The following is a 27266-nucleotide window of genomic DNA, read 5'->3' on the forward strand; positions in this document are numbered from 1 at the left end:
AAAGGTAATTCAGATTGTTCTTAGGTTTTTAATGACCAATTTTTAAAAATGCACACAAATATAAACAAAAAAAACCAAAAAACAAAAACCCAGTCACCCCATAAACCCCAACAAATAAAACCAGAAGAAACTATCTTACATGACAATTGATTAAATGAAGGATATTCACACCTTTTTCATGCAGTAGTGACAGCAGTTCAAAAGCAGAACACCAAGACAGGCAGATTCTAAGCACTCTGTCCAGTAACTATTTTAACACCAATATTCTCACATCTACCTTAAATGTATTAACTTGACGTGTATAATTTTACCCTCTCTTGCCAACTTAGTAATTTCAAATTAAATCAGAATTAAACTTGAAACAGGAACAATTCTCTTATCCATATTAGCAGTAAAATAATTGACTGTGATTAATACTTGGATTATCTTAGAAATATTTATTAGAAGTCTGTCTTTAAAAATAGGTTGCGGACCAAGAAGGGTGAAAAGGCACCCATTCACTATGGAAGCATTTGGACTTATAAATATAAGGTAAGCAAATTAGACACATTAGACATATGCAGAACCACTGTTACCAAATAGATTAACTTCAACAAGCAACCTGGCTTGCTGTCTTAGCTTTTAGCCAGTGTTACTCTTTAATTCTGCTTGAATTTTAAGAAGGAAATGAATAACTCTTTCAATAAATACTATCCTAAACAAGTAAGGTGAACCGTGAACCCATGGGCAGTAGCAAATAGCTTGTTTGAAACCTAAATAAGCAGAGAATGTGAAAGAAAAGCTGTGATTAACTCTGAAATGCTCTGTGAGAACTACATACAGCACCAATACATAAACTACTATTTTTAAAGCCCAGGAAACATTCAGACAGTTTATGTCAAAGGAAACGTAACCTTTCCATGAAGGGTAAAGCCTAAGGATACAAACCGAAAAAAAAAACCACCCTTTTGTATTTGAAGTGGTTGAGGAAACATGAAGCAACTCAAGTTTTTCTTCTCATCTCACATGATCTCCTCCCTCCAATAGCAGGCCTCATACTACAGCAACACAACTTGAACAAAGAATGTAACTTACATTAACTGCGGGCAATTTTCCATTAAATTCACAACCACAGATTTCACATACCTATTCTAATACTGTTTATAGATTATAACATTGGTAGAAAGATTTCAATTATTTAGCTACTCATCTTTTAAAGGATCAATATTTGTTTCACCTGGAATAAACTCAGCACTTCCTCCCTGTAATGAGGATTTCTGCCTTCTTGTAATGCTGTCCCTGACCACAACTGACACAGGTCTGAGGTCCTTCCTCAGACATCTTTTCTCTTTTTCATCCACAGAAGTTACGAAAGAATGCACACACCACGATGCTCAGAACTCTTCCCAGAAAGTCCTGTCTTTACGGCCATCTCATTCCTGAAGATATCTGATAACCAGCTCCATCTTCAGCATATTATAGATACAACGAATGTGTGTTTACTGCATAATCAAGAATGCTTTAATGTTTGTACTACACACTGCTTTGAGCATCTAACTCAAATGCATCCCACTACTGCTTTAGGAGCCTAAAGAACAGACAGAACCTGACCTGCCATTCAAAATTCCCAGGCATTTGGGCACCCTGCCCATCTGACCTGCTGGCCAGTATAAATGATTACAGTCATAGAATACTGCTCACTGCTCAACTCAGCTCCTCAGTTCTTCTGCAGAGAGAAGTTCATAGTGTTCCTGGCCCTCTTACAAGCTGCAGATGGTTCTTTGGTAAAGCTTCTCAAAACCATTTTTGCCACCCACATGCGTCAGGAGGTAGAATTGTGTTATTATTGTCAGGGTTGGAGACGGGAGAGAAAAAAAAAAAAAAAAAAAAAAAGAAATCAAGAAAAGTACAAAATGATTAAAGGTGGCAGCAGAACAGCAAACTTTATTTTTTTCTTCTCTAATTTAAATTTTTCCTGGTCCTTGGAGTAGAATTCAAATGAAAGGCTTTGTTTTCCTTTTCTTGTTGTAAAGTCTGACTGTAGTTTTAACAAGCAGTAGGCGGTAACACTACACTACACTACCAAAACAAATAAAACCAACCAACCACACAAGACAGATACTGCGCAGAACGGTAAAAGAAATACACCGTGTGCCTTCCATATACAACTGCCCTGAAAAAAGAAACAAAAGATACTGAAACATATGAAGGACTGACATAGCCACTCTTTAGCCTACACAAGGTAAGTAACTTCGGGAAACACCAACAGCACTTCAGTAAAATCACAGTGTTACTGATGTTTGCAAGTGATACAACCACAATTCCTCCAAGGACTGAAATGAGGCTGGCCATCACGTATGAAAGACTGTTACCAGTCTGGTTACTGGCAGCATTTCTCCTTCTCAAATCATAAGTGTGCGCAAACAGGCCAGGAAACAGACCTCACTTGTGAAAAGCAAGGCAAAAATGGGCAACAGGTATTCCATTTTCCTTCACATTGCCAGTTACTAGGCTTTCCCCCCATTCCACAACAGATGCATGAGTATCTAGAAAGTCCTTCTGCACTTAGTTTACACACAAATAGGACTCTTCCTTGTTACTCTCATTATTCTTTTCTAGTTCAGCTCCCATTGAGTTTAAGCCTTCCCGATTTTGCCCATCTGAGCAAATTCTTTTTCTTCCCCAATACCGTTACTAACCTGAGTAAAAAACTGGTTACACAATCAAGAGCTCAGTTACACATTTTGCACTGATTTACAAGCATGTGCACAGGACTATCCATGTGCAATTAGTTATAAATATCAGTCACTCAGGATTACGGTAGTAGCAAAGGTCCATCCCTCCCACTGCTGCAGAACAACTTTGCAGAGTAAGCCTGCTTATACAGAATTCATCTATCTCAGTCCTTTGTAACTCTCTCCCATACACGTGCTGATTGTGAATGATTTAGGAATTCAGCTTGACACTACACATGGAAATTATGGATCAGAAAGCCTTTTGGAAACAAAATAACAGCTTGAAATTGATATCAAAATCTCCAGAAAAAGATAAAGTAATTTGAGAAAGAGCATCAGAAAGTTCATATCTACATTAATTTGTTACATCAATTTCATATTCCTGTTTGACAGACACAAAAATACTTATTTCTATGTCCATGCATATTTAGCCCTCTGTCTTCAAGGCAAACTCTCGTTTGAAGCTGTAAATTAATAAAACACTAGATGCAAAAGCACAATCCACACACTGATACCAGATAACTCCTAGAGAAACTAGAAACAGTCATGTTCATTCTTGTCTTTGTTGCATAAAAAGATCGTGCAGTAAATGCAGCCTAAAAGCAGATGAATTATAACTCACCTAACCAGCACAGGTTAAATAGATAGCTATATTTCAATTTAAAAAAAAGCCAATTGTTGCATGTCTTATTATCATAATAAAACATCCTGGCAACAATTAATAGCTACCCAATTCACAGAAATTGCTTCCATTATATTTGAAGCAGCTACTTTCTTTGAATGTAATGACTAAGAGAAAAGAAACAGATGTTTCTGTTGCTAAGGAGATTGAATAAAAAAAAAAAAAAATGAGATAAAGCAAATATTTAAAATATTTTTAAAAGGAACATTTGTTCCATTTGGATTTAACTACTTGCTCTATATCCAGCAGCGCAGTCAGCTATCACATAACAAAACATCACTGCTGCTTTTTGGGTTTTTTTTGCATTGTGATTGTTCAACTGGAATATATTCTGAATATTTATTCTGGGATAACATAGCATAACAAATGAAGATGCCTACACACAGACACTACTACATCCATGTCTTGAGAAGCTGCAGATGCTCATTTTCAGTAGTGGATATTTGCATAATAAACTAGACTCTTGCTAAAGTTAGGGAAACTTCAACTGTCCATGCCATGAACCACATTACAGTTGCCATACAGATAAAGGCGCAATCTTAAAAAAAAACCTCTCTAACATAACATGAATTGTTTTAATGCATTCACATCATTATCGGTGATGTCATGTTGTACAAGCATGGAGCTGACTGCCAGAGGGTATAAAAAGTTGGGTCAGTATGAAGTAAAGCTGTACCTTACACATTAAACTCAACACAAAGCATGCTTGAGTAAAAGGTTAAGCAATGATGGAGGAAACGATTGCTTTTGTAATTGCATGTCAAAGAGCATTTTACTAATTTCTTAATCTTTAAAACTAATGAATAAATGTATACATTTTAAGAAAACAGAGACCTTTGTCTGAAATAGAAATAAAACTTGCATTTTAGAAGTTAACGTCACACATCAAGAAAACAACACTATAAACTCATCCATACTTTGAAGATACCCTCTTTAGGCCGTATACAAAACTCACGTTTGATCACTGTGCTCCACCTCCAAAGTGAACTTTGGAGCAAGTAGAACAAGATAAGGCACAACAGGCATCATCTGTCATCAAAACAGACGCTTCTAAAATATGAAGCCTGTTCTATTGAGTTTATTATACCAAAAAATACAATCTTAAATTATTCTGATTTATAGTTTGAAGGTTAGGTCTATTTTGTGCTTTTTTACAGTTGAGCAAGTAAGACAGTAGCAGTCATGGTGTTTGCTACTTCAAGTCATTGTAAATGTACTAACATTATGAGACATATTTATGTCAATGACAGACCAGTACAAGGCACAGTGAAACAGAATAAATAATTGCTTAAGGACAACCAACAAACAACAACTTTCCCTGCATGCAACTTAAAATTTAAAAGAAAAGAACTGTGGAACAAAAATTATTTGTGCAATGTATCATCTTTCCTCATACGCCTATTGGAACTGCAGCACAGCTACAGTGCAGCATAATCTTGTCATTCTCCAATGCCCTACTGACATGTTTTTCTACTGCATTATTAGCACCCTTGGAGGACTCTCTATTACTCAAAACTGATTTATTCTTGAAAGGTATCTTGCTCACTCTAATATCTCCTTTCCTGCAGTCAATAGCAGCCATCTCCAGGCTGACATCTGAGCCTGTTTTCAGGCTTATTGTAACTGATTCATGTCCTAGCTCCAGTGGCAAATATATATAGCTGTCAGATGGAGTACTGATGGTGGTAGCTCTTCCTGATACCAAAATGTCTGTAAGCACTGAACACTTTGATTTCTCACTGTGATGGCATTTAGCTCTATGCATTTTCTTCCTAGAAAATCTGGTTTTTGGAGCTCCTTTCCAAGCAGATAGAGCTTACCTACAAAAATTAAGCCTGTAATTTCATTCCAGACAGATTCAGAACTGGAGCGTGTTTTATAGCAGACATTCAAAGCCTAATGAACCAGTTTAGACCTGCTACCTACTTCTATAAACACAAACAGCTCAAGGGAACGCTAACTGTGGAAGGAAACTTCTCCTGACAAGAAAATCTTACCTATTTGTATTCACATCTATGTATCTATACGTACATAAACACAAGATTACACAGATAATATATGCATATATATATGTATTAAATCCACAAAAATAAACTGTTCATGAAGGCAAAGACACAGATCTAGACTGGAATGAACGCAATGAAATGCAGCTTTATTCACTCATTCCTCATATGTGTGCTCTGTTCCACCAAAATCACATTTATCATACACCTACGCAGCCACACCACCTCAAACTCAAGACAAAATTAGCAATGGAGGTTTCATTCCAGAAGAAGATGCTGACTGCATGCAACCTTTCCCATTTCACAAGCAATCTCTCAAGCAGCTCCATTCAGGATTCATCACCACACATGGAGGGCTACAGCCCTCCAAAAATTACAACATCTCTTCTGAAATCACAGTTTCCTCTAAGACTTACAATTAGTTTCACAAAAACACACAATCTGTACCAAAAATATTGCCCTGGCAGAGAGGAGACAAAACTGTAAAAAAAGAACAAGAACACTCCAGCCAGCTCTTCATACCCTGTTTCCCACCAGATGTTCTTAGGTTGTTGCATAGAGAAACTTCATTAAAAATCACCACTGATGAGACACAATTTCTTTTTGGGCTCTCCTAGGAAAGCCACAGAAAGTCATTTCTGAGTTTCTAGGTGAGATCTGCCCATTTGAACTTCCATTTAAGAAGCAGTCAGACAGTTATTCTAATGTTTTTCTCAAGCTTGCATTCTAGATTATCCTGAGTATCTGCAGCATTTCTACACCCTGGAATTTCACATACAATCTTATATTACAGTTGAAACAAAAAAATGAATCTTCTGAATTAGGGCATAAAGGAAAACCTATCCTTATCTAAATCAAAGGTCAGAACTCACAGGTTTTTCATACAGTCTTTTTCATACAACAGCTCACATCCCATCCCATTCAAGTACATAAAAAGAAATCTACAAATTATAAACCTTCATGGTACATAATGCAGATATTACTATTAAAACCTGTACTTAACTCCAAGAAGAATCCTTATAAAATACTGAATACTATCAACAGCTACTTAACAATGCTGCTATCTGTATGTTACATAGTAGTCAATCAAAATCTACTATTTCAAACACGTAGTTATTTTTCCTGATACGTTCTTATTTGACATGTACTGATAACCTGGAATTTTATACAATTACGTCTTTCTATTACAACCTTTTCAGTCTACATACTCCTACTTACAGTCCACTAGAATATTTTCAGATAAGGTACTTATCTTCTGTTTATCTTTAAAATAATAATAACAATGATAATTATTATTATAATAAAAAGGCCCAACACATTCTAGACCTACTGTTTTGCTTAATTTATTTTCATCTTCCAATTATTTGACAGAACTGACCTTACCCAAATTAAGATAGTGTTTCTCATCTACCAATACATCTTGAGAAATGGTAGAACTTATTTTCTCAGATTAAATACTGTGCATTACTAAATGCTGCTAACTAAAACTCTCTCTTAACAAGTATTTATGCAGTGCTAAGGCCAATGTGTGGGCTTGTCTCCTGATACGTTCAAAGCTCCACCCAAAACTAAATAGGCTAAGCCCCAGTAGTATCTCACTTAAACTTCATACCAAGGACAGAAATGGAAGAAAACAGTATCTTTTTTTCCCCCAAAATATGTTTTGCTAAAAGAAATAACTGACAGTGGCTTAAAACTTGAGTAACGCCTTAACTCTGTTTCTGTAATCATAATTAGTACTACATTTTAATTGAGTATATAACCTTGTTCTTCCACCATGCTGAACTACTGCTGCTAATTAAAGGAAAGTCCATTTTACTTATTTAAATAAAAATTAAAACAAATTAACCAAACAAAGGAATAACATTCTCCCAGTGCACTGCTTCTTACTAGAAATACAAACCTTAATCTAGGGATTGGGGGATCAGAAATGGGAGAGCAATCATAGAATGGCTTGAGTTGGATGGGACCTTAAGGATAAGCAAGCTCCAACCCCCCTGCTATAGATAGGGACACCAACCTCCACATTTAATACTAGACCAGGATGCTGTAACAAAACTAATTTACTCATTAGTTTATAATTTAGGGTAGTTAGTACCCTAATTTTTATGTTTGCAGAGGATGGGATTTCCTCTCTGCTGCCAGAAGAGTTCCACAGGAAAAAGACTGGTTTTGTGGTTCCATTTCTAAGTGCAAATATTTTATTTATCAAGTTGCAATTGTGAGCTTGCTGCTTAGGAAATAGAAGACAGAGCTACTCAAATATACAAGTATTAAAAAAAAAAAAATCAGTTGAAAGGAAATAATTTTTTAAAGGAATGGTAAGTGTACACCTTGTTTATAAAACTAAATATTAAGAGACTATAAGCTTTTTCTCCCCCAGACCTATTATCCACTATTTCAACAAAATGATCTCGTATCTTTAGAAGACATAAAGAAGTGCTTTTATACAATCTTATAAAATACCTAACTGAAGATTAAGTACAAACCAGGAGTGCACACATCTTAGTAACTCAGCCTGTATTACCAGAAATACCATCGAAGATCTCATGCAAAACCATCTGAAAATTTTCACTACTGAAATTCCTACAACTAAGTGGAGCTGGTGGATGCCCTGGGCTGTGCTTTGTGCTGGTTTTGGCCTGGATCGTGTGTTTCTACCCTTTTTCCCCATGAGTCTGAAAATTAAACCATTATACAAAGAAGTAAACCAAGCACACTAGAGATGAGCACCAGCTCTCACAGAAGGTACCTGTTAATGACTGGCCATTTCTGTTCCAACATACAATGGTACATGCCATTGGAAGAAGCACCCCTGGAGTTTGACAGAAACCATGCAAATGAGACTGGCCTCCAGGCTCAACAAAGAGCATTGCTACTAGTGGTGGATGCCCTTTGAAGATGCACAGACTGTTCATATAATTTTCTTTTTTGTACCTTCCTTCCCCTTAAAAATCACTGGAAACTGAACATGGTAAAGAGAGGCAGGTACGTTTGACAATAAAAAAAGGGCTACTGAGGTAATTTTCTCAAATACTTCTGGTTCTTCATACCACTGTATGTTTACAGGAAGTTTTTAACCCACACACAAAATGTCAGTAAAGACAGCCCTAAGAGCCCACGGCCCTCCAGACACTGGACTGAGAAATGAACTGAAGATGGCAGTGGTAGAGATGTTTTCCTCCCACTCCCACAGAATGGAATTTATAGTTAGAATGCATCAAGCTAACAAACTGAGCACCCTTCTGAGAAGAAATCCAGTATGGTTTTGATCAAAAAGTTTAATTTTATTTATTTATTTATTGTCACATGAGTTACTTTCTAAAGGTTTTAATCTACCACAGTGGAATGACAGTAGTCTTCGCTGAATAAAATAAATACAAGTAACAAACAAAAAAACCCACAACCATACAAAAATCCTCCACAGACTTAGCAAACATTTTACACTTATATCATGGTAATGGTCCCTACATAACACAGGAGATACTAGAGGACACATCTGAGGGAAATGAGTGCCGAGATTTGTTTGTGAACTGACATCAAGTCTTTGTCATTTATTCAAAGAATGAAAAGGCAAAAAGAGGCAGAGCTGGGGAAGCTGGACAAACAACACAAAAGCAGGTAATTGAGAAGTTACTGGTGATTCTTTGGCAAACCAGCAAATCCAGGAGAAACACAAATTTAATGAGGCAAATGAAAAAGGGACAGCACTGGTTCACCCCACAAGTCAAAAGCAGAGCCTAAAAGAGGACCAATTTTGTGCTTGACATATCATAAAATATATTTTCTTTTGTGCTCTGAAAGAAATACAGCAGAATTTAAAACTGTTGTTATTAAATACCAACTAACAGGTTTGTTTTACATGACTCTCAACTTACAAGCAGTTCCTTTAATAATACAGGCACTTAATTAAATGGCTTAAGAATTGTTCAGTGTGTAACAAAAAATTAAGAGAGAGTAAAGACTCAAAAATTATTTATTTACTTGAAAGGCAACTTTACGTTTTTTAGGGGAATCAATAAACTGAAGGTATTTCTTTTTCTCTTGAGGCTGCCCTAGGCAAAATAGCCTTCTTTCTCTGCAGGATACACTGGGATAGTTTGTTACTGTATGTAATTACATGAATTCCCAGAGCATATGTACAGTGTAATTAAATTACAGGGTGTCTAGTGAGTATTGTGTCCTATAGTTGCAGACACCACGGCAGAAGAATTTGAAAGGCCCTTCTCTTTATATTTTCCTTTCACAACATTTTTAATAGGATATGCAGACTTAAAACTTTATGTTATGTAGTATTTCATAAAGATAAAATTGTTGTGCTTAGAATCTGAACAAAATGCCCACTCAAATGAAGAAAAATTATGTTAATGCTGAGAACAAGGAATTCCTAGTATACTCATGTGATCCTGAATTTGTCAGGATATACAAGTCCATCAAATGAAAACCTAAGTAGGCAGCAAAAGGATGCATTTCTCTTTCTGAAACATTCTAAAGCAATTCAGCTGGGCTGGAAAAGACCAAAGTAGATTCTGTAAAGCAAAGTGCTGGGACAAATTGCTTCCTCTACAAAAACACTTTCCTGCAGAGATCTAGAAAGGTATTTTTCAAGCATAGATGGAAGCACTTTGGTCAATAATATGAACACATCTCAGCACAAAACAACATACAAAATTGAAGTTATGACTACTCACTGAAAGGGGAGATCAGCAATGCTCTGTGTTCTGCTGTTTTGCAGTCGTACTGGGTGATGTCTACAGCTCACCAGGTAAGAGACTTCTTAATCCACTTGACAATGAAAAGCAAGAAGAATCTGTCAGGGAAAGAAGAAAAAAAGTAACAATTTCCAGAAAAACAAATTGTTTGACACTAGACATAAGCAAAGACTCCAGAAGTATTTTGGTACTCTCATAGCTTTTTAAATGTCAAACAGAGCATCAATATCCAGCCAAGTCAGAATGTGAAAATTCATCTTTTAGAAGCATCTTCCCCTTTTGAGTCTCCCTCCTCCCTGTCTCAAATCTAGGCAGGCACCCACACAAAGAGCTTCCTTAGCCATTTCACTTACACACTGCTAAGTCTAACAGATGTGAACTGACCACACCCTCTCTACCAAAGAAAGAAAAAGCACAATAATCCTGGTAGCAACCCCTCCAAATGTAGATCAATACATTTTTCTCTCCAGATGTCCTCACTGGGAAAAGTTTAATTTAGAGTAATCTTGGATGTCGCAACTCTACAGTCCACTTGTTAATTCTCCTGGCAATTTATGCTTTTCTTTTTCAGTCTGCAATCCCTTACCCTGCCTGTTGTTTCCCACATTTTCTTCAGAACCTTCAATATCCTCAAAGTTTGTTTTGTTTGTTTGTTTTTGTTTGTTTGTTTTTGAAAGGAGAAATTAACCAGAATGTCCAGAGCTTCCCAGTGTGTCTATGAAATTATCCAGTTAGAATCACAGCTACCAGTAAGATTACATGGAATATCAGGTTCTATACTTCATTACAAATTGAAGCAGCAAGATCCAAAATAAGAACTACTTCAATGGAGAAGCGACTGGTCATGCAGAGTAGTCAGTTCAAAAAGCTGATACCTACACACTGAAAAAAATAATGAAATCCGCACTGGCTGGAGGTGGAAACAGACAAACAAAACATCAGCACTAAAGCCAAATATTACACAAATACATAGAAAACACATAAACACAAGCTATTTCTTCTGACTGGTATGCATGAAATTTTCTTTTAACACAGAGAGTTTTTAACACTACTAGCTTATCTACTGCTTTCACTGAATTTAAGTTAATGGTGCTTGGTTTTGCTTAAAAAAGAAGCTTGACATACCAGCACTACTTAACTGCTGAGGTCTATCTCCCTGGAAATGAATAGGCATAACCGTACTTCAGACCAACAGCTTTCCATAAACCATCAATTATTTAAATAAGACAAAGAATTCAATATGCTTTATACATCAGTATCACGCAAAATCTTTAAGACCAGAATCATGGCATAAAACAACCTAAGAATATGAATCAATGTGAAACAAACAGTGCTTTTAATTTGCAAATGCAAAAGCTGAAATATAGATAACCTTACTAATTAGGGATTGGAAGGCAGTTGCTACATCCATAATCTCCTTATTTTCTCTAGTACGTTTACTTCTCTTTGTGCAGTCCTGTGCACCTACGCCTCAATGCAAATTATGTTGCTGTTACAAACCTACTGCTCTGGTAATTCTTTGCTACTTTGATTATTTACTTATAATTGCTAATTCATCTATAGCTTCCTTGTTTGAGTATTTGTATTTCAGTGCCTGAAGACTTTGGAAAGGAAACATTCCTAAGAACAGCACCAGATTACACCAGATGCAAACGCTGATAATTCACACACAAAAAAACTAACTTACGAGCGCTAAAACCTCCTTTCATCAGCTTTACACAGAAATTGTCAACCAGATGTGTGCTATCATCTTCTAATCTTCATGAAAGACCACACCTACACTGGCTTTCAAACCTTATTAAGAGGAACTGATCCTTACAGAATAACCCAGACCCAGCAGTGCTACTGAGATGGCACCTGTAGCAATTGGACATATCAATACAATGGGAAAGGTGTTACAACAAAGGTGTGATAACGGAAAGACCAGCACAGTGCAGCCCTTCAGACCACACAGCTGAATTGCCTCCACCTATGCTCCCAGGGATGATCTGGTCCTTTTCCCACGTGCTCAATCAGTGGCTCAGGCCATGATTCGGCAGTTCCCACACAGCACGTATAAGCAATCAGAGTATTTGGCACACTTCACACTGCCATTCTTCTTGTTCTTGTTTCTGATTTAATTAATGAGTTGTATTTCTAAGATACAGGTTTTAGATTAAGCATGCAATGATGATAGAAAGGGAAGACCATGGCTACAAGAACAAAAAAAGCAATTGCAAATTCTGCACGAGGTGTATTTGATCCTGGTCATTATAGACTTCATACTGTAGCACTGTATTTATGTCAGTCACCAGAGCACTGAGCACAGGTTCCCATCTGCTGAGTATCACCAAGCACTCCAAGCACTTTGCTCCTCCGGACACTGCAGGCCCACTCCAGCTGCTCCCTGCCTCCCACTTCTGGCTCCATCCACACAGCACCTGGGCACCAACTGTTCCGTAACAGGATGGCACGTGGCACAGAAAGATTGAAGACACTGTCTGCTAACACTGCATGCTCAATTTTCATAGCATTTAGTATTATGCAGCACTTTGTATGCTACAGAACAGCTCTAGGTGCCTTCAACCGTAGCTGAGAATCATAAACATTTTTATAAATTAAAGTACTCAGTAACTAAGGAACAAGTGAGTATTTACTGCGTGCACCACAGCCTGTTTACTGCAGTATTTGTGCTCCTGCCTGTGGAGACACAGCCTGGACAGGCACTGGCCTACTTTGCAGAAGTACTGAACCCAACCAAGCTCTAGATCAAAGCACTCTCCTTTCTTTTGTCTCTTCCACACGGTTGCACATTTTACCAGTACTTTATTCTCTGTGCATGGTCACAGAAACACATATTACCTCAAATGGTGCCGTGGGGAGTGCACAGCACAGGAATGCTCTGACCAGCCTTCAGTGACCAATCCCCTGGACTGTGGAGCAAGGCCACGTGCACTTAAGATCACACATTCCTGAATCCTTTACTTCACTCACTTTTCTCCAGCATCAAAAAAACCCTGATACCAACACATATTACAGAACCAGGACTGCAAGTTTTACACCCAACTTAAAAGAAAAATACAATTTATTCTTCCTACTAGCCAGCCAAAGATACAAGAGACCGTGGTAAATTAGCAAATGAAGATTAACTGACTTTTTTGCCAATGAATAAATATATAAATAAGCTTCTAAGAGATGCGACATTACAAACAAGGGTTGCGGTATATTAGAACTGCAAAACAAAAATAATAAAAAGAAATTATGGATTTCTCGAGTACATAAGTTTTGTACCAATTGCTAATTGACATCTGAACAGACTTCTATTCAAAACAATTATATTCCATCTTTCTACCAAACAGTAGACAGCTGTTTAAATCTTAAGGAGAAATACTGACCAAAGTCAGTAAGAATGGGAATCCAGCACAGAAAATGGGAATCCAGTTACATAAAAGATCATGGCAAAAATCTAATAGTACACTACTCACAAGAGGCACTGAATGAAAACCACATCTGAATCACAGCAGAATACAAAACATAATACACCAGAGAAGCAGCTCTGCTCACATCTTCAGAGACACAGCAACCTTACTACAATTATTAAGAAAAAGCAGTAAAAATGAAATACACACAAGCCTTCACAATGTGTCCGCTGAAACACATTTCTAGAAGAGCATGGAGGTAGATTGCAGAAGCTGAAGCAAAGCACTACGGCTGCCCACAACACCAAGAAGGCCATAATCCCACAAAGAAACTGAAAACGCTTCAAGGGAGTGACACTAAATGTTGGTGCTTAGCAGGCAGCAGCTGTAGTGCCATCGCTGCAGGAAGAAGCCCATTCTGGCATTTGGATCAGGAGAACTGACAGTAATAAAATTATGCCAGATGGAAAAAAATAAATTCACACTGCCACTGCTTGGCGTATTATCGGTGGTCTACATCTAGTTTACAGCCCTCTGGATTACTAATCTCTAAGATTGTGTTCTGTTCCAAGGTATCACAAGACAATTCGAACATTATAAGAGGAAGAACCTGAAAGTAAAACAGCCAAAAAATCTAAAGAAATTACCACACAAAGACCAAAGGAAATGAATTTATATATGTGTGTATTTATGTATAAATATAGCTATGGATATAAGTAAAATTCTTTTTACAGGAACGTGCAAGAGTAAGAAACCACCAGGGAGAGCTGTGTTTGCATCAGGTACTGATGCACTGGGTCTCAGTAACGTCTTGTGTCAGTGTGAATAAAAAAAACAAACCAAAACCTCTTGATATTTTGTTGTTGTTTTTTCCTTTGAAATTGCTCAATTCAGCAGAACATTAACCAGCATCACAGAAAATCACACCACTATAAAGACTAAAAGGCAAACCTGAGAAATTACTGAAAAGTCCAAACGCACTCAGGAAAGGCCACAGACGCAACGCTCACTGAGTTCAGGGAGTCAAGGAAATGATACAAACAGCCAAGCAGGTAACAACTGCAGCCTCTGAATCAGGAGCTGAGCTTGCAAGCATGAAAAGAAAGACGGGACTATTTACCACACAACTGGTATATGGTCTATTACAAAGAGATGAATAAAGTAATTCTAGAACAGCCCCTACGGTGTGTGTTTCTGGTCAAATCCCCCGTATACTTAGATCAGAAGAGACACAGCCATTAGCACCACGCCTCGCTGGGTGGTGAGGCGTGTTTCCCTCCCCAAGACACAGGGCAGCACCTTCCTGTCACCCAGCAACACTGCAAATTACATTTCCCCCTCCTCGCACTGATTCATACTCCTCAGAGGAAAGGAAGACCACAGAAGAAGCTGAAGGGTCTGTTATCCTGATCTTCTTGCCTTTCTCAGCATAAGAGCCAGGGAAGAACAAGTAGAACTAGGAACCTAGGAACTGTTTCAAAGCAAGCATCACTGCCATCACTGTCCTTCATCACTGTGCCCTTAGCAAAGGAGTTTGATGTCCATGAGCATCTGTGGTAAAGGCTTTTGCATTTGCAAACAAAGACAAGAGGATATATTTTCATTCTTCCTAGACTGTTAGTCCAATCCCAGGATATAAAGTATGTGCATCAAACTATCTGTTACGTTATTTACTTAGACTCGAAAAGTGGTATGACTTACAGGGCATTAAGATGTGCTATGCCCCTTCAGCAAACAGCACATTCCATGGTAAACACAGACAGTTCACAGGAGCTTTTTGTCCCTTCCTGATTTTATTAGACCCTATTGATTCAATTACAAAACACAGTCGTACTCTTTTATAAGGTGACACAAACACCACACAATTTCAAGAACCATCTTCAAGACCCTGTAAATGCATTTTCTACTGTATACAACATTAGTCACCCACCAACAGCGATGGCTGCTCAAGAGCAGTACAGAACCACAATGCTGATCTGTAGCTGCCGATGCGTGTTTACCACTCTTCTCTTTGTATCATTATTAAGTATGGATAATTAGAATGGAATGTTCTCCTATTTATATGTATCAATTCTTAAAAAAAAATAAAAACAAAAAAACCCCACACAACTAAACACACTCTGAACTTTCTTTCATTTCGCACTCTTTTTTTTCCTTAATGTGACTTGTATTTCCTAAGGAAATTATTTTATATAAAGATAAATAAATAATTTCATTTAAAAATCGTATCTCCAATTTCTAAGTATAGCACTGCTCTAATAAAACAGTGACATAAAACCACATGGTTGGTTAATCTGTGACACAAAATAAAAGGCCAACTGAGTGGCAAGCCAGAACTGTCATCAAGAATTAGGGCATACAACCCTAACGTGATTTGAAATTCAGATTTATATTAGGCCTCATTAAGCAGTTTAGAGAAATTCATAAATCTTTTTATGGGGTCATTTTTTTCCTAATTACCTCTACAGAATGATGTACATAAATACATAAAGAAATTAAAATACCATATTTCTAAATGATTAAATATTTTAATAATTCATTTCTTTTTCCTAGTTCTATAATCTCTCAACTCTGGAAGGGGACAAGGCAAAAGCCTTCACAGTTTCATAAAGAAACTAAAATAAGAGTGCAGCATGTATGTTGAGTGTTGCTTCCACAATAATTTCAAAGTACCAAATACCCAGAGTTACCAATTGCCTTTTAGGTAGGGGTAATATTTACAGGTTAATTTTATGAGTTGTTATTTAAGGACAGATTTATTTTATGTAGGCTCTGTTTCAGTTTATTTCTTCAAGTCATCCCCTTCAACAATACCTATCAACCACTCAACTCCTGAGCTTAGGGCTTAAGCTAAGACATGGATACAACACAGAAGCAAAACATGTGTGCTTGTAAAATGCTTATGACACTAATTAATGGCAGTGACTTCATTTGTTCTTTAATTCCAAAGAGAAACACACACACTCTTTGCCAACCTAGGATTAGCTGACAGTGGTTCATTCACTTACATCAATTTCCTGCTTAATGTATTTTTTTATTAATTATTAAGATTCAAACAACTCCATTTTTTCCCCCATGAATTTACTGAGATAAAATTACTTTTTTTTTTTTTTTTTAAGTTAATTATTTGTTTTTAATACACCTTTGGGTAAGTAATGCATAGCCTTTATATTCACCAGGAGATTTGGTGCTGTGAGACCAAGCAGAACACCACCTTAACAACATAGCAAGTGCCCTGCATTGAGCAAACACAACAATTTTAAAACTTCCAGATATTTTCATTACATACATATTGATTATATATATATATATATATATATATATATATATATATATATATATATATATTCTGCATGCTTTCATTTTTCAAAAAGCAGAAAAGACTCAATGGAACAGAAGAGCTTAATGGCCTCAACTAAAAGAAAAGGCATTTGGATATTGAACACGGGATAGCACCCTAAGTGAGCATAAATACACTTAGATAGGATTTTCAAGTATTAAAAGCTAAGACAGTGATTCTATAAATAGTCACTGATAAAAGTAGAGCTTAAAAGGACACTGATTGCTCCTTGCTTCACTAACTTTAAACAGTAATAGGCAAGAAATCCAACAGCTTCCCCTTTATGATGAAAACAGTGACCTTAGATGTCTGTACATAAGCGGGCAGGTCAACTTTAAGCCAGTAAGAACCTGAAAAGCATAATTTGTAAACAGATTTCAGGATGCTGAATTTCAAATGAGCTTTTGAAAAATACTTGGTTTACAGAGAAATACTATGAGCTGCAGCTGTGTGTTCAGTTATCTACAACTTACACTGCTGACGTCAAATGATATCATCTACAAAACACAAAGCTATATAAACACAGTGGCCAACCATCTGTAACGCAAGAATACTATGGTATGTAGCTGCGGCTAACAAATGCTCCCTGGTTTTAAGTTTCCCAAATATTTTCTACTTCATCTCACTACTTGTAAAGTCAGGAGAAAGAAGAGCAGCAGCTTAGCCAAAACTGGCCCGAGTAAGACCCACCACTGGAGCAAGAAGGGGAGAATACAGAAACTTCTCATATCTACTGATCCATTTCTGCTAAATTTAATAGGGTAGTCATCTTAAAAATACGTAATCCCCCTGAGCTCTGAGAAGAATCTGCCCATAGGTAAAAGAAGAAGCTAATTGCTGATTGCAAGCATGCACCTTTGTCACCCAGGAACTGGCAGAAGTGCTGCTGGAGGTTACCAGGGCAAGAAGAATCCAAGGAATGGCAAGAAGGACTAAGGGATAGAGGGAAATGGAAACTGAACCTACAGGGTAAACACGATGAGGGGAAGATCATAGAGAATATTAGCAGAGACAAACAGGCAAACCTACCACTTAGGGGATCAGGGATGAAGGGCAGAAATTTGCACATGGTAAAGCTTCATTAGTTCCACTAATCACAGAACAATTTGTTTACAGGGAAGTATTTGGGTTTGTTTGTTGTTTGCCTTACAAGGATGAACAGGTGTCTTAATACATTCCATGTGTGGAGTAGCAGAGGAACAGCCAATACTGAGAGCGCTCTGTTCAGGCTCAATTTATAAATGGAAAAGTGATTTTGCATTCAACAGGAAGGATAAAAATGGTACCCTGCTGTTCACAGCAGGAGACAGAATTTAAATATCCTGTAATATAATTTGGTACATCACCACATATCAGGCTTGACTTTCCTAATTTACACTAGTAAGTTCTTACACAAGAATCAATCTTTTCATTTCAAGGCAATGACTTCTGATTTATGCCAGGGCAAATGGAAGAGTATGGGACCATTCCTATCCTAATAAAATTTGACATCTGCTGTTAAACACGTTAATAGCAGATAAAATCACCTGGTGGTATTACGAGATAATATCAGCATTGCATTGAGAGGGGAAACAGAAAACAATTTAGAGTTAAGGCATTTATACCATCATTCACAAAACAAACAAACAAACAAACCATAGGTCGCAGTGTTCTCCAACTTCAGTTGCTTTTTAATTAGAAGAATAAATCAAATCACAACTGAAAAGAAATAAGAAATATCCTCTTTGGGGGGAAGGTTTTAAATGGACAACTTTAAGCAGATTATGTTCAATTTTAGCTGATGCAAGGTCATAACACATAAGCATATGACTGTACAATAAACGTAACTGAATTTCTTTCAATAAATTCATACCTTAAAACACGTCAAGAACATTTTTTCTCTCCAACTCCTAAATTTTTCCACAGTACAGTGGTATTTGACCACAGATACATATTTCATAGGCGACGATGGCAGCAGAACACCGCACTGTAAAGAATACTTGACTACATGATTTTCATTAGTATTTGTAAAACAATTATAACAATAATAATTCTCATTGTTTGAACAAAGATATCCAATCCAAAGGTGCTTAAGACCACAGCCTTCAGCACCATCTCATCTTCAAGCTGAATTGCCATCTGCTGGCTCCACTGTTAACCATAAGGACATGATTCAAGACGCCTTTCCTCACACATTTTATATGTCTCAGTTTTTTTAGAAAATGAATCTTCATTAGAAGAAGGGATACACACCACAAAGATGCATAATTTAATTGCTGAAAATTATTTTTCTTTCATTATATTTTGTGTCTGCTTCTGGTAGACATTAAAGTTTCCATTAAAAAATGATGTTGTCCATTAGCACAGGTAATATACCTTTCATCTTTAATTTATCATTTTTTCAGTATTTATCACAAGGTATTTTACAACACTTGGATCCCTGCCATGAGGAGCTCCTAATACAACTACATACAGATTTGAAGATGCACATTAGGGAACAGAAAGTGATAAATAGGCAGAATTTATGTCAACAGGATCTGAATGAAGAAAAATTGTAATGGAGACCAAAACTTTCCACTAGGAATTGAAATGTTGTTAGCACTGTTCTGTGGCTAGGTGACAGGCAGATCAATGAATATGAAAACACCAAAATAGGTGGAGCAGTGCTAAGGAACACCAGGAGAGTAAGTATCTACAAACACAAAATAAAGGTGGAGGAACATTATGTACAAAGACTGCTCAAGAGGTTCAGAATGAAGATTCAAGAAGAGAGATCATAGAAAATCAATTGGTGAAGTGAAGTAAATCAATAAGCAGCTACAGCCTTCCCCTTTTCCATATTACACAGTGTCGCTGCTAAAGGCTTTGTGCTGTTTCTGGTTGCTGCAGCATTCTGAACAACAGACAGAGTCACTAAACAGAAATTTACAGGAAAAAAAATAAAAGAAGTTAAAATCTTTTTTAGAGAATCAAGTGTTCTGGATCACTGGAGAGAAGGATAAAGAATAAAACAGCGACCTCTGAAATGTGGATCTAAGATGCAACTGGAGAGGGAAGTTGCAAATCATCTGAAGCAGGGAGGGGGGGGAAAAAAAAAAAAGAAAAAAAAAAAAAAAAAGATCAATAAATAAAGACTTTCAATTTAGCTAAATTAGATTTCAGCCCTGAACTTAACTAGGACAATGAACTCAGTTTTTCTCTCATCATTTCTCTGGTCAAGAGATACATAGATCATCCTTTATTTCTCCTGAATCTTCTCTGAATCTACAGATGCCTACAGAATGGGGCACTGCTTTCTTTGATTCTCTTAAGCCTTGCAGCCATCTGTTTACCCAGAATCACAGCAGCAGTAGCTGGAGATCCACTTGTCTTTGGGTGAGGAAAACAGTTCCAGCTAAAGAGCATTACATACGTAATGTAACAACAAACTCCCCAGAGATACCTACCCAAACCCGAGGAAGGGCAAGTTACTTCTATGCTGCTCCATCCTTTCCCACTCTCAACTTGCTATCTAGAACCTTCTTGGGGAAAGCAACAAGGAGAAGACAGTTACTCTTTCCCTTAAAGTTACAAGTCCAAAATGTACATTTTTTCTCCCCAGGGTAGTTTGTTTCTCCAGTACAGCTGAACAATTGTCAGGGGCAGAAAGATGGATTGATAATGCTAAGAAACATACTTAAAACTTGAAACTGGTCAGCGGTTGCCCCTATAAATCTTTCACTTTTTTTTTTTTTTTTTTTTTTTACCATTAGCATTAGTTAGGCTCCTATAATAAAACAAATATGACTATCCAAAGGGCAAGTGAAAAAAAAAAAATCAGTTTTCATACTTGTCAAGTGGAAGAATTGATGAAGGATAGTAAGCATTAAGATGAATCCATATCACTATAGCCTTGGCTCCACTGCATGAAATGCAATGTCTTCAATTAAAAAGAGAGAAAAAAAAATGAAGAAAAAACAAAACGCAACAGGCAGTATATTTATCCAAAATATAACCAGTCATATTCAGTCATGTGCCACCAGTTCCAAATCTTGATGAACAGATGACTATTATAGCATCTCTAACATTACAGCATGATAAAATCTATCTTTGTTTTTTCCTACTAAAGCCTAATAAATAGTTAACTAGAACTACAGAATCAGCCATAAAAACAAGGTCAAATTCACATCTACATAGCAAAAATGACCTTGAAATGATTGATAGGTGAACAGGTACCATTTACTTTTCTGCTCCATTTAGACAGACATGTAAAAATATTTTTATTTCTATTTCTCTAGCAATAGGTGGCACTCTCTAAACCACCTTCATAAGTACCTACTGTGTACCATATTGTTCTATATTCAAGTGGGACAAATGCAAGTTCTGCTTCCTCTAAGCAGAACAGAAAATATATCTTGCTGTTCTGTTTTAAACTGCTATAATGCTCAAACACATTTTACAACAGCTAGAAATTTAAGAGCGGTATGCTGTTATTGAAGACCATGCTGCTTTAGACAAGTGGCAAGCAAACACACTACCTGCTCCAGCAATCTGAACGACAAAGTTAATATAAAAATCACAGATTTAAAGCAGGTATTGTCTCAGCACTTTCAGCTGCCTTTTCATGACCTGTTAGAATACATAATCATTACTATTCCTGCCCGTTTTCCCAGATTTGTAGATAACACACAGTTACTAAATAACATGCCCCCTTGGCTTGCTAAATAAGCACTTTGCTGCTGCCCCTTCAACCTGCTGGCCACCTTTCTCTTTTTTCTCATCTCACCGGCTCCGCTCTCTGTGCAAGTCACTCTGAGTGCTGCTGTCTGTTCTCTGCCCACTAGTGGGATGCTGGCTCTGCAGTTCTAATTTCAGGAAGATGCTTGGCAGCTGCGACAAGCAAAATCCTGAGCTCAGTACCAACAAGGAAGATCAGGCACATAATACTGTTCTTGAGATTTGCCACTTCTCCAGTGTAATTATTGTAGTCCCAACTCCAATATAACACGCTTATCACCTAAGCTGTTTATATAAGGGATATACTTTATAGGAAATAATAGTACACCAGACTAAGTCCCTTCTGGATTTAAATTTCTTTTGTTTCAAAGTAAAATGCTTTGGAAGCCTGGGAACAACTTCTGTTTGTCTCAAAGCAAAGAAGGAATTAAACACCAAAGCTGTTTTCTTAAATCTTTTGGTTATTAAGGCAAAAGCATTAGAAGCCTCAATATTACTACATGCCATTAAGCTACCTTCTACTCTTTCTCCACAGATCAGCCACATCCCTGTAATTTCTCAGTACTTTCTAATATAAAGCACACTCATATTCCACTGACAGCGCACCAACATGACATGCTTCACTTCTCATTGTCCACTGTCCTCAGCTATTCATTATCTTCACTGCTCCTGCTACAGGATAATGATACACTTGGCCTCTGCCTGTGACTAACACATTTTGCTACAGGGCTTCTTTTAATTGAAACACATAGTATACACTTCTGTTTTGGAGCAACAGCCAAACAGTAGAGATTTTGTTTGCTCCCCCGTTGGTAAAGGGCAAAAATTAAATATATTTTTAGGCAAAAGAGCAACCAAATCATACAGCTCCTCCCCTGTACTGAACTGCGAGATCCTCACTGCAGCCTGAGGAACACAACTCCGAGCTCTGAAAGATGCCACTGCCAAAAAATCCCCCAACTATCACCAGTTTAGATAATAATGTAACACAGAAGAAATTGCTACAAAGTTTCTTTACCTTTCAGAAAGCCTCTTTCTGACTTGGCGCCTGTGTTATGATTTCAATTATAAAACAACCAGACCGGATTCTTTTAACCACAGAACATTTAAAGTTGAGTGCAGCCAAAAACCAGCAATCAGATCGTAACTGCAGCAGATGTTTCCCCAGCTGAACTCACTCAGTCTAATTCTCTTACCCAGCGACAAGCTGGACACCTAAAACTGAGGAGATTTCATATTCAGATTCTAAGTGATAAGAAATTACTACTAGAAAAGCTACCAGGCATGAATATGTTTTACTGAATTGTCAATTACATTATCCACATCAATGATAAACACAACCAGTAAATATCCCTAACATCAGAACTCCAGTTTACGTTTTCACATCACTATCAGGTATATATTTCATGTGCTTATTTGCAGCATACTCAAACTCATTTGTTTGCCATGGTCCCAGACAAACACTGAGAGTACTACATCTAGAGTATAAGTGACCTTGGCTCAGGAACAGAAAAACACGGAAAAGGACCACAGTACCCAGGCTGCAGCTGCTTACAGGACTCCAACACCTGAACCTCCATCTAGGATGGCAGCTGGGACCAACTGCTGATTCTGACCCAGGAATAAAGACCAATCTTGATCCACGGAAGTAACACACCAAGCAGCAAGGCCTGTGCTAGAGCAGCAATACCCACTTGGCTTCTAGCTCCCGTAAACATGTGAGACTGGATGTTTCACCTCCAGCAAACATCACAGCCAATACAGTACAACACATCTAAGTCTAACTCAACCAATATCTGTAACTACTGACAGCTTTCAAGTGCTAGCAGATAGGTTGCCTAGCTGTTGTACACATATGCTTGAAGTCAGGAAACATCCCAGGCACCTCAGGCTCTTGGAATGGTACCCTCACAGTGGTCTTCAATCCCAAACAGTAAGGGGTAGCCCACCTTCTACCCCTACCTCTTAGTGCTGTTGCAGATTACAAGGTGCACTCACTCAAAACTGAGAAAGGAGAAAGTGATGTCTTGAAGCAGTATGTTTCCATTTACTACACAGAACATGGAGGCTAAGATTAAAACCGCGGAATTTTACAGTGCAAGAGAAATGTAACAGGAGCCAAAAAAAATTAAAAAAAAAAGAAAAAAAAAGTGTTCTCTACAGTAACTTTTAAACTGTAGTAATGTTTAATATAGAAGATCATCACATAAAGCACGACGTGTCCTGAATAATTACATTTGTTCACAAATAGATTGTCAAGATTTAACTAATAAAGGCAGTAAATATTGCACATCTCATTGCTACTAAGCCAGCTAATCCTGCTACCTGCTTCTCAATAATCAGCAAACCAAAACAGGCACATCTTATCTTCATTTAACAATTAAAATTAAATACAAAATTCTATTTATGAAAGTTTGGGTTATTCCAATCTGCAGTAAAAGACAAGAGAAGCTTGCATGAGCAATAGCCTTTTAGAGGACTTCTGAAAATAAGCTACTAGTAAATCTTCCCTGCATGCAGAACAATATTAAATTTCAGCTCTGCCTCTAGCATAATTAAGTACCCACAACAGCATAAAACCTTCATTAAATTATGGTGTTTGGAGTGAAATGTAAATTTGTCTTCAGATATGAGGTTGATATTTCAACCCCTTCGCAGTCTGAATATCATTATGAGGAGAGGGGGACAGAAAAGCCACCAAGTAAGCAAAACAGTGACCAAGCTCTCCTCTTTTCCTCTGGGTACCACACAATTAGGAAAGATATCAATTAAGTGTCCTCTGCTACCTCCCCCTGAAAATAAATAGAAAGAAAAAAAACCAATAAAAATAAAAAACTAGGAATGCTTTTTAACTGCTGCCTCACTAGAAAGCATGATTACTTCATTGCTTCTCACAACATTCACATGGAAGCTATTTTCGTCCATCAACAACAACCCTCTTGATGGGAAGCAGAAACAAAACAAAAAACACTCTTTCCAACACAGAAAAGCAGCAGAGGCTGGGTGATGCACCACAGGCTTTGGTCACCACTGGCAGAGCAGCAGACTGGCTGCTGACAGCAGGGACCTGCTCACACCTCTGTTCCTAAGCGAGCAACGACCCCAGAGAACGCAGCACAAGACTTGAAGCACCACATTTATTTTTTTCAGAATGAGCACAGCACATTCATTACTTTATAACAACCAGTCAATAAATAAATAAATAAATCCAGCTGTTTTTTTTTTTTTTAATCTTCATCTAGAAATAAATGGATATGCATGGCACTGGATCGGGCCTACATTGAAACTCTCATTTTTAGATAACATTTTTGAAATGATCCACCATTCCCACACGTGCCTCCTGACTCCTGGGCAAAACACAAAGTGCCTGGCGACACTTTTTGGAGAAGACCATGTACTGAAAGGAGGCATCAACAACAGCACTGAAGCGTACATGTGGGAGAAGAGCTGGGAAAAGAAAGTCAAGGCTCTTACTTCTTATCTGCGCTTTTTGAGAGCTTAACAGATTTCAACATGTTTGAAAAATGAGCTACTAAAGTGATTTTTCAGCATTCTATAGCTTTTCAAAATACATTACAGCTGAAAAAGTGCTTCTGAAATACCCTTAATTGAGTCTGTTTTTCATACAGAGCACTTCTATTGAATATTTGTATTTGTGTCCATACCATAGAAAGGGAACTCATAAACTATACCAATTATACTTTCTTTTAAAACAGAAACAACATCAAACTGACAAATAAAGTAATAATTGGTTAAAAAAAAAAGGCAACTTATCACAACTTCCAGAATACTGAACAGACATTCTTCACTCAATATTCAGAACAGTACTTGAAGCCTTGCTCTTCTACTCAGCTCCAATGTCCAGAAACTGATCTCATCTATTTTTCCACTCTCTATAAAAATGTCCGTAACGTTTCTATTTCAGATCTTCTCCTGCGGTACATCTGCATGTGTGCATGCCCAATATGCAGGTGTACCAGAACAAAACACTTCAGAAATCTTAGTGGAATCATTACTGAAAATAATTACTGTCTCATTTCTAGAATGTTAAGATTCCATATATAACAGGAGCCTACAAAGGTAAGGATATCTATGAATCTACCTTGTCATTTCAGCTACTTACAGTATAATTTAGAACACAATTAGGTAGTTTCCTGGTTTCTCTGCATATTTGGTGTTTGAGGTCTCAAAAGACAGTTAACTGCAACCAGCAGTTTAGGATAGAAATCTTCCTGTTCTGAAATCTAGGAAGTGTGCACTTTAAAAACAAGCTTGTCCTATTAAGTTGGAATAATAATTACTTTTCAGTATTTATCTCTCAATGTTATTACAGCTAAATAAGAAGAAAAGCAAACATTCAAGCACTCATTTACAGACATTCTCTTTATAATGGGAACAACAATAAAAGCTATTAGACATTACACAGCTGAAGGAAAAAGCTTTTCCTTTAGGTCAAATATATCAGTACTAGCTTGTAATAACCAAAACAGAAAGATTATTCCTTTAAAGCCCTTTAATTCTTGATATCCACAGTTCTAATCCTCAAGTCATTGTTGAAGGCCACTTTAATGTTTCTGTTTAAAATTTTAGTGTCAAGACTTTTTTTTTTTTCTTCTAATCCAATACCAACTAAACTGCTCATGCTTCACTTTCATAATTTATGTTATTTTAGAAGCCCTTAATTTAATTAAAACATTGTAAAATTTAGCAGGTTTGACTTGATTTTCCATATGCAAAGAGAAGCACATTACTGGGATATTTTGTTTGAACAGTTCATTTCATAATTTATTGTACGTTACTATCATATCAAGAATAATTAAGATATATTTTTAATTACTTTGCTCAGAAGAACAGGCTAATACATATTCCATCAATATTACGATCCCCTTGGATAAAGAGAAGCTAAATGCTAACCCAAACAGATTTTGACGCTATAATTACTTGGTAAACAAGGGAATCATACTAAATTATTATACGTTGAGTTTGTATTAACCTAAAAGAAGTTTTTAGAATTCTTTTCATTGTATTTCTCTATTTTTCTTTCATCTGCTGCAGTGTCATTGAGCATATCATTACCGGAGTGACATTGCTCTCCAGACGTGTCTCACACAAAGCGGACTCGCTATGCCGTACTGAACTGCCTTCTCTCTGGTGATAAAGCACAGATAACGATACACTGCCAGTTCACTTACACCATATTAAGCAGCAAAACGTCGCTTTCATGATGCAGTGACCAATTAAAAAGCAGCAAACCAGGAGGTCACCTGGGGAAGGTCATGCAGAAAGATTATTTCTAATCTGCTTTAAAAATACTATGAGGGCCTTTTTATTAAAATGACTGCAGAGAGGCTCTCTGGTTGGCTGAATGGTAACATTCAATAAATAAATAAATGCATCCAGCTCTTTAGCACAAATCCACTACAGAATTCATTTACAAGGACCGATGACCTCCTCTGCAGAACCAAGTACTTGAATACCAGCAAGAAAGAATTTCTTTAAAAGCCCACACTAGGACACAGCATGACAAAACTAAGTTTCTCAGAACAGTCTTTCAAAAAAAGACACGGGCTGAAAAGACTAATAATTTAGTTTGAACATTTCGTTTCTCTCTTCTGCACTTCTATCCTGACTTTAAAGCTTATTAGTAACAAGATCTGCAACACCTATAGGCTTTCTGTTAAGGGTCTTGACACATTATGCCCTGTTTCACAGTGAAATCATC

The 27266-nt window shown here is 37.1% G+C and overlaps 1 protein-coding gene across 26 annotated transcripts in view; it reads right to left on the reverse strand.

Moving 5' to 3' along the window:
* The window catches only part of TENM2 (teneurin transmembrane protein 2), a 1410959-nt gene that overhangs the window by 484345 nt on the left and 899348 nt on the right, over positions 1 to 27266 (reverse strand). For all 26 annotated transcript variants that reach the window (XM_085518796.1, XM_015875933.3, XM_015875927.3 and 23 more), the window contains one exon: positions 10091 to 10209. The gene's annotated coding sequence lies outside the window, so the exon portion shown is untranslated. The remainder of the gene's footprint in view (positions 1 to 10090; positions 10210 to 27266) is intronic.

This window comes from Coturnix japonica, chromosome 18 (assembly GCF_054131305.1).
Source record: "Coturnix japonica strain WE chromosome 18, WE-NBRP24, whole genome shotgun sequence".
NCBI lineage: Eukaryota > Metazoa > Chordata > Aves > Galliformes > Phasianidae > Coturnix > Coturnix japonica.